At 33.8% G+C, this 9,731-nt stretch overlaps 1 long non-coding RNA gene across 1 annotated transcript; it reads right to left on the bottom strand.

The window, feature by feature from the left end:
- Positions 1-4,469: 4,469 nt before the first annotated feature.
- On the bottom strand, positions 4,470-8,882 carry LOC130460106 (uncharacterized). Its single transcript, XR_008920028.1, has 4 exons — positions 8,628-8,882; positions 5,934-6,136; positions 5,761-5,856; positions 4,470-4,762 (listed from the first exon to the last, which is right to left on the bottom strand). It is a non-coding gene; the product is annotated as an uncharacterized lncRNA (long non-coding RNA).
- Between the last annotated feature and the right edge of the window lie 849 nt (positions 8,883-9,731).

Raw genomic sequence — 9,731 nt, 5'->3', positions numbered from 1 at the left:
TTCCTTCAATATCTAGTTTAGTATAGAAGGGATACACAATAATCTTCTAAACATCTTTATGCCGAGCTAACTCAATAGAAAATTGCATAATTGCCACATTCTTCTAATAATCTAATATGATTCTCCTAGTTTCCTCTGAATCTCCAAAAATCTTTTTAGAAGTAAGACTTGCAAAAGAAATCATTATTGTCCCAAGGTCTTTGTCGTGTTTCCAGAGCTAAGCTAACATATCCCGTGTCAGTTGTCCATCTATGAACAACATGGCTTGAGAAGGTCAAGATGTACAGTCTAAAAACTAAAAGTAAAGATATACAGTCCATTTCAGTATTTCACTGCAGAAGTTGACATCACTGAGATATCAGAGCTCCAAGCCACTAGACCAATCCATAAAAAAACAAAACAGTTAAAGTTTACCAGTTTAAAACCCTTGTGAAGTTAGAACCTTCTTAACGTAGATATCCTGTTAGAAAATAAAAATTAAGACAGAGGGGGGAACAGGCATACAAGTGACATGACAGATAATAGAAAAATTGTGAGTAAACACTGTAAAACAGCACAAAGGGAAGGGGCTTTCCCCCCATCACAGGAACATTATTATTCTAGACATGAACTAAGAGAAAATGAAAAGAAAAACAAAGGCAGAACAATAGAAGTGCTAAAACAATAGGGTCATGGTTTTCATGGTTCTGTAGTATTGAAGAAAAAAAAAGGAATAACCAAGTGGCTACCATCTAATTAATGTAATAATTTAGTCAAACTGTTTAATATAATCAGATACATAGTAAACCAACAGCAAACACACAATAGATATTGACAATCTGATAGATAAAACTGTAGCTTGGACATCCTATGCCTGATCCTCTTCTTCAGCAGCCTCAGCTGCTGCTATCCCGTCTCTACTACCTAAAATGCAGACATTAGTGCCACCAGCAAAAGAATTTGTTGTTCTAAATCAGTCTGCAAGCATGCCAATCTTGTTTCATCGCTCATGCCTGTCAGGTCACTTCCTACACCTGTGCCTAATTGTTAGAACTTGAAAGTCTCAGCGGAAACCTTTTCCTGAATCATAAAATGAACAAAGGTTAGAACTTCCTTCAACTTAACTTGCTCCTGTCATTTCAAAAAGATATCAATAACATGAAATAAGATTGAAAATCATGATATCAAAATTATAGTTACAGACTTACAATAGATACATCAAAGAGTTTTTACCTCAAGCAATTTTATTCTTTCCTTCAACGTGGTTACTTCTTTAGAACCAACCTCTTTCGGACACCGTTCAGATTTTGTATTTTTAGAAGCTAGTAGCTTTGGGTTTGTCTTGAACTACAGCTCGTCCACTACTCTCTTTGAACTTCTTCTCAATACTCACAATCGCTTCATCCTTCTTCTTTAGATCAGCTTTGAGTTGGAACAGTTGTGTCCTTAGTTTCTCTTTCTCCAACTCATCCTCGTATAAAGAATGCTTCAAGTTGTCACACTGAAATGTTAGTTCTTCCCCTTTAAACTTCAGACTTGTAACTGCATGTTCCTTCTCATGCTCAAGGTTCAGACTTCAGATCTTCCTCAAGGTTTTGGACATGAGCTTCAAGTTCCTTTACTGAAGCCAAATTATCAGAAGACTCTTCAGACTGCTTTTTGAGTTCTTTCTCCAGTTTTTGATGTGGGTTTCGAGCTCATTTATGGTAGCACTAAATTCGGAAACAGTTTCTTTGGCTTTTGATGCTCCTTGTTCTTTTTCCAGTTTAGCATGAACAAGGGCTTCCATATCAGCTTCAAATTCATGTGCTTGTTTCTCTAGTTCTTCCTCCGGGTTATAGTTATGAATTTCAAGCTTACTTCAGTCTCAGCCAAAGCCTTTTCCTGAATCATAAAACGACCACAGGTTAGAACTTGAAAGTCAATTCAGAGTTCAGATCATAAAGAAAGATAGAGAAAAAATATGTTGTTCTCTAGATAACATGCAATTCAAAAACCGTGAAAAAGCAATCTGATTACTGATGTTCAAGTTCATTTTTTTCAAGGTAATTTACATTCAAGCCGGGTTAAGACCACTTATTCACCTAAATCAGCCCTGAGCTCCTTCTGCACACGTTAAGAACTCCGAATCACCTAAATCAGCTGCCTTTGTCGGAGCTGTTGTTGGTGCTGTAAAATCAATTCCATTAGGTGTTGTAAAAAGGTTTGTGATTGTTAGAACACTTATAAACTGGCATTGAGTTCTAATATAAACTGTTAGCATACTAATCATAATTCCTACTTGTCCACTTGTTTGTATGATTTAGAATTTGTTAGAGGCGTGCAAATCAAAATAAGAACAACCAAAAGGAACAAAAAATGCCTCATTGTGCTGGAAGGAAGCTGGTCTGGAGAAGAAACTCTCACAACTAATTGAATTTCTGGTAGAAAAAACATCAAACGCAGAGGAGACTGACATGAGTGAACACGTAAGTTGTTGACATTTTCAGCATCATATACTTTATGTTTTCCATTATTTAAATTTGTACTAGTTTGCTATTTTTTTATTGAAATTCTGCCTTTTGTTAAAGAAAATCTTGTGTTAGGCATTTGAAATTTGTAATCCATTTCTATACATAAGTATAAGGTGTTATCAAATCTTATAGGATGATGACACTTCGGCATGGGGGTCATGAAATGCAAAGCTTAGGTAGCAACGCATAAGGACGGTAAGAATTGTTTACTTCTGCTCTAAATATTTGTTGTTGGTTTTTTAAGGACAGAACTAAAAACAAGGGGTAAAAACACTAAGTGAAAGAACCAGATGCTGAGTGAAAGCACACTTATTCCACCTACACGTGAGCACCTAATTCTCCATTTTTGGTCATAAATGACCTATATCGACCCAAATGACCCATAAGCGTGCATAACGAACTTGAAATGAGTCTTATCTCTATTCTATAAGGGAACACCTGAGGTCAATTTAGTAATTGAACATTTGGTGTCCCCTATTGAATAGACAGCAATACCCTTTGATGCCTCTTTACAAAATACAGATTAAAATAACTGAAACTTTTTTTTACCAAATTAAATTAATTTAGAAAACGTATCTAACGCTAATCATCAATAACGAAATTCTAACGTACATAGTCAATAAATTATGAAAATTTACAGCAAAGAAAACAATTAATCCATACAGCTAACTGAATTTTTAATCAAATTGAATTAATTTACAAAATTGACTATTTAATACTAATCATCAATCAAGAAATTCTAACGTATAGAATCAATCAATTGTGAAAATTTACAGCAAATAAGTCAATAACAATTAATCCCTACACAAATAAGTCAATAACAATTAATCCCTACACCTGCAAGAAAGCAAATTACAAAGTCAAAAAATCAAAAAAAAAAAAAAAATGGAGTACTTAATTACAGTTGCAAGTCACGCCGGAAATATCTCACATTTTCCTTTAGGAAACAATTAACAATCCTTATAAATATTCCTCCACTACAAATCAAAAGAAGATCGTGATAAAGTACAATTCTCAAATTTAACAGATAAATAAAATTAGACATCACAACCACCATCAGCGGCGGAACGATGCAGGAAACCCCAATAATGGTTAGCCTAAATAAGAAGAGTGGGAAGCCATACCTGATTATGCATGTCGTAATTGGGTAGTGATCAAATCATTGTCTTTCCACCCTTTATTATTTGAAGATCAAGGCTTTCCTAAATCAAATTCCAGACTTGGAGATTTGAACTCCACACGATCTCAACAGCATAGAAAAGTTAATTGGAGAGGAGGATGACAGAGTTGCGTCGTTGCATAGTTAAGAGTTGAGTTCTCTTGAGAGGACACAACGGGGAGCAGAGATTAATTGGTGGGACTATTGTCACCATCTCCTTCTTAATTGATGTTGATGGTGGTGTTGTTGTCGACAAAGAGGAGAGAGTGACGAAGAGGCGAGAGAAAGGGATTAGACGATTGTGGATGATGACAACTCTTCACTCCTTTAGTGCTCTCTAATTTTTGAGTCTTAATTAAGGGTCTTTAGTTTTTTACTCCTTTAGTGCTCTTTAATTTTTGACTTATATACGACCATTTTCTAGAATATATGAGGTGAAGTATAGTTTTTGTCTTTATTAAGACAAGTTTGATTGAAGTAACACTACGACAGAAAATGCTTTTAATAGCGCTTAATAATGCTTTTAACAGCGCTTCTTGAAGCGCTGTTGATGGCTCCGCTATTAAAAGTAAAAGGTACCTTTAATAGCGCTTTTCAAAAGCGCTTTCATATGTAAGATTAGGATAATTCAAATGTTTCTTTCATAGCACATTATAAGCGCTATTAAAGAAACACTATTAAAATTTGGCGCCCTTTTTAAATTATTTTCTATAGTGGATGTATATGAAACGCTATCAAAGGTTTATATATATATATATATATATATATATATATATATATATATAATATACCTGAAAAATATATTAATTTTTTTTGCCATAAATAACACCATATATTGAAGAATAGTAAATAGTTCAAAATTAATTTCCAAACCTCAATTAAAAGAATTTTTGCAATTGTCACCCTAATAAAACCAATTACATAGATCTAAACTAAAACTCTAAACATAAAACTACGTAAAATACATTAATCAGTAGAGGCTTAGGTTTGTTGGTTCCTTCAACAAAACCTAGCAATTATACAATTGTTGAACAACATGGGGCACCCGTTCGGTTCTTACTTCTCCAATCTGCTCTTTGTCATAACTTGGAAACTGACAATCTGAAAAGTACTGCAAAACAATGGGGTATAAGAATTCATACAAAAGGAAAAAAACCAGAAAGAATTAGTATTACCATAAACATTAAGTGCTATACATTAAGTGAATTTGTGAGTTCTTTGCACTAACGATGGATGAAAGTCCCAACATACGTTCACAGCAGAAGCGAGTCCATAACCGAACAAAGAGTGCATGATAGAAGTAAAATATGTAAATTTTATTCATCTAAAAGCTCATGGTATGCAGATATCGCCCAGGGATAGCATAAGCTGACCATAACAACTCAGGAAAAAAAATTAACAATGCTAGAAAGGAGGGTTATACCATGTTTATCCATTTATCAAAACCTAATAAGCTGCTTGTGCAGATTGAGAAAATGCTTAGAGGCAGAAGTTCTGATGTAAGAAATGGACTTATTTGACCTTAAACTTAACAATATTTGCAGTGCTTTGGTATTTGCGTAATGTACAGAAAATAATTTTGATAAAGTAGAATCCTTGCTTCTTTCACTTTCTGTGAAGTATCAGCTTTACGATACAATATTTATAATGAACTTCTTAAGATAAGAGCAAAGCAACACTACTGAATTAATGGAGTTATAGAATAAGATGCTAAAATTGGGCTTTGCACCTAATGGGTTGACTTGCAAGTACGTGCTTCAGGGACTAGTATTTAATATTGTTATTAAGGACAAGGGTAGTTTTCAATTCTACAATCAGTTACAATAGATAAAATGATGATGATTGTGGTTGCTTGATTTTAACAATGCTAGCCTAGTGTACCACCCTGAACCTAGATCTGCTAACTAAATACAGAATGCCGATATGCAGAACTGGGCAGAATGCAAAATATGGGGCACCAATCTACAGATATGCAGAAAATGAATGGAAAATACAACTGAGTTCAGCTATTAAGGCTAGTTATCATAATCTTTGCAAGTGTCTGAAAAATACACCGCAAAACTAAGTTCAGATTTGCAAAAACAAAAAAGTTCAGCAAAAAAGACTTACAACTTCGGGAATTTGAAGTCGCTTGTGTGAGATTATCTCCTTCATGAATCTCATCACATAATATCCACAATCTATGTAATATTCTTGGCAAGGACACTACAAAAAAAAAACCCAAAGGTCGGTAAACATACATTTTAAGATTAAACTAATAAAATAATATATAAAATGCTTACTAGTATTTTTAGCCATTTTGTGTTCATTTTCAACTTTGTGGCAAGCTCCGTTTCACTTATTCCAATTAACTTGAAATTTTAGCCCCTTATTCCTTGCTCGAACACCTTTACTCATTCTAATGGCTCCACAACCTTTTTCTTCTTTTCCTTTCTTTGGGAGGGAAACAAATTCAGTGTTATGCTGCTGTGACGAAGTCATTGATCTGAGAAAAAACAAGTGAAACTTTAATGTAAGTACAAAAGAAAGGTTAGGTTATCAAAATAAAAAAAGTATTGCAGCCTGCTGGAGTCAATAGGTTTTCAAATTTGTGTTCTTTCCCTCTGTTTAGACCAAATTTTAAGGGAGCGATATAGACCAAATTTAGAAAGAGCTGATACAGAATTTAAGATATGATTAAAGGTCAAAAGGTAAATGATTTGTCAAGAAACGAACTTAACTCAAGCACTATTATACCTTAATCAAGCTAAATTCAGGAGCTTAACTCGAAAATTGTCAAGAAGAAGGTTGCTGATAAAATAGTCACTGGTGAAAATGGAGGTAAAGATAGTAATAAGTTGGAGGATAGGGTTATTGAGCCAATGGGTGTAAACTCAGAAACTGCTGGTCAGCAAGACGCATCACCTGCAGGTGTCACTAGTGTCAAATTTTTTACCAGAAAGAAAGTAGCAAAGAAGTTGTCCGAAACTGATGTTGTTGTGAAAGAATTGGACAAAGAATTTGGTGTCAAAAGCGATAAGAATCCGAACTCTACTGAAGATAAACCGGAGGTGAAACCAGATACAACGGGTGTTAACGTGGTGCAGGATGCTCCTGTAAAAAGACTAGTCAAAAGGAAAATCATCAAGACGGTACCGAAAAAGAAGGGCGCTGGTGGAGTAGTAGCCAATAGTGAGAACAAGACTGTTATGCAGAGCCAGGATGGAAACATGAACAATTGTGGAGAGTTAAGTGATAACGTAGGTGATGCTAAGGTAGATGAAGACAAGGCAAGTGTTGGTGGAAACTTAGTTAAATGTGCTCCTAAAACAACCCCTGGAGTAGAAGGTTCTCAGAAGCATGATGATACGGTGTTATCTAGTAAAGTTGAGAAGAGTACTTACAAAGTTAAAGGAAAGGAAAAAGAGATTTTTGATGAGAATAGAGATTCTGACATTAAAAATGCTCCTATGAAGGATATTCAAGCTGATAGCAAGGGTACATCAAAGGGAAAGGCAAAGGAGAAGAAGAGGAAGGAAAAGGATTAAAAAAATGAACCAAGAAGCAAATCAAGCAAATATACGGAATATGACTGGTAAACAAAACAAACTTGATAGTGAAAAAACAACATATGTATTCAATACTTCAATGTATTCATTTCTGACTTGGTAACTAGAAAATATATTTTTCAACATAATACCAAATTTTAGCATAAATAACGAAGTTTAACTTGTTCCAAATACAATTAAGGTCGTGTACCTATGTTACTGATATACTTACAAGCTTGAAACCCCAAGTTTTGAGGTCTTGACAGTAGCTACCTGCTTGTAAGAATGCTAGCCACCGTTTCAGAGTAACACAGGTAATAGTATATATGTATGATAGTAGTTCACTCAATGAACAAATAACGGTGATAAATCACAATATATCAATTCATACTGTATCAGTAGTCAGAATGTGCAGGATAATTAGCAAGACCAGCAGATCAGTATTCACAGCATATCAACATTCATAGCAACATATCAGTAGATTAGTATTCGAAGCAGCATATCAGTAGATCGGTATTCAAATTAAAGCATCATATTAGTAGACCAGTATGCACAGAAAGTAATCAATTAGCAGCAGATTAGTAGATCAATATTCAGAGCAGGCAAGAGTAGCAGGTCAGATGAGTATCCACTATTGATTCATAGTCACATACAGAAACAGAACCGCAAAAAGCAAGTTTAGAACTTTATGGTCCCGCCCCGTCAACTTCATTACAGTAAGACAAGAAAAGAATCGAAACTCACACTTAAGAGAACAATATATTATACAGGTCATGGCATCAATCTCATCAACAACCAACCAAAAGTCCCCGATCGACTCTAATTACATGATGAACAAATTTTCTGAAATTGAATTCTAAGCTCTTTCCTAAAGGAGAATTGTGCATCAAGAGTCGTCAAAGGAGAATTGAGACTAGTATGATAAAGTGATAAACATCCTAAAAAATACGGAGTATCTCAGTTCCAGTTGGTATAAGATTTTCGTAAAAATGAAATAGTGAGCTACTGTAGTTTCCTAGAACTCCAGAAAACAAAAAAACAAATTATTACTCCATCAGCAAACCTCATTAACTTGACACAAGTGCTTTGTCATCAATCTAAAAATGAGTTTTTCTTCCATTAATATAGGCTATTGTGCACTAATCTCATAATAATTCAGCAAAAAAGTAATACTCTAGTGCAATTCTGAAATCAAATAATTCAACAACCCATTATCAAAATAAAGAATTAGAACCTAATTACAATCTAAATACTCACTGCCTACGTATTTTAATTCAGAGGAACAAAAACCTAAAACCCATAATTAAACAAATCCTAATTGAATCTAAACCCTCTTCCCCACAAAACCAATTCAAGAAATTTAATTAAAAATAATCCCACACTAGAACGCAAATTAAAAAAAAACAGACATAAATCAACAGAATTCCGCAAATCTTATGGATGGATTACCTTGAAATTCGATTTGGCCGTGAGAAGAACCGCCTGGCAAAGGAAACGCCGCCCCCTGAAGAAAATCACAACCACCGTACATCGCCGTCGTGTGAAGAACTTTGTTAGGCTAGTTTCACCGTCTATTGAGAGTATTGAAGATTGAGGTTTGAGGTTTGAGGTTTGAGGTTTGCAGAGTGAAGAAATCGAAGGACGGAAGAAAGTCAGTCGGTTTTCCTCTTAATTTTAATAGGGGTTTTTTTTCCTAAAATTTTAATAGGGGTTTTTTAAGAAGCCCTATAATAAAGTGTTAATACGATAGCGCACATAATTTAAGCACTATGATAAGTGCCTGTATGACAGCGTTTTTTTAATAAGCGCTATAAAATATTATTTTTTATACTTTTGATAGCGGAATAGGCAAAAGCGCTATTAAAATAACGCTATTAAATGACATTTTTGTGGTAGTGTAATTTGGTGAGATAATATTGATAAGGTAATATAAATATTTAATTAAAAAAACTTAATAATATCGATAAAATGATACGTCTTTTTACAAATGTATAAAAATGAAGATCAAGGTATGTAATATCAAAATACGACAAATGTAATCACATGATAACATATAATGGAAAGAAAAGAGGATTAATGTTGTAACTATTCTAAGGTACTCAGTACGAATCGAAAAGTTCTTTATTCTTGAACTCACGTGATAATATAAAATATCTAAATTAATATCTGATTTTTTAAAGGAATTTTTTTATCTGATTATAGGTCAAATATTGCTTCAACTTATGCTATCTGATAAAAGTGATAATTTGAAAGTAACGGTACTATAAGACCTTGCACAACACATTTTAGACTACTTAGCTACTAAAATAAAATCATTACTTTTTTTTCTTCTAAAGAAAATAAAATTAATCCTTCAACAGGCTTCAATCTACTATGACTACATAAACTTATAATTTTAATTACCTCATATTTTATTTAAAATTAAAAGGAAAATTGTTAACGTTTATTCACCTTAATGGACACAATAATCCGGGTAATGAAAAAAGAATTCTCAAACTTCAGAAGCTTTTTCGTGGGCTACCTCCACCAATATTTGAAGATTTTAATCTAGGA

The sequence above is a fragment of the Spinacia oleracea genome, chromosome 4, assembly GCF_020520425.1.
Source record: "Spinacia oleracea cultivar Varoflay chromosome 4, BTI_SOV_V1, whole genome shotgun sequence".
NCBI lineage: Eukaryota > Viridiplantae > Streptophyta > Magnoliopsida > Caryophyllales > Amaranthaceae > Spinacia > Spinacia oleracea.
This window is presented reverse-complemented; position numbering and strand designations above follow the sequence as displayed.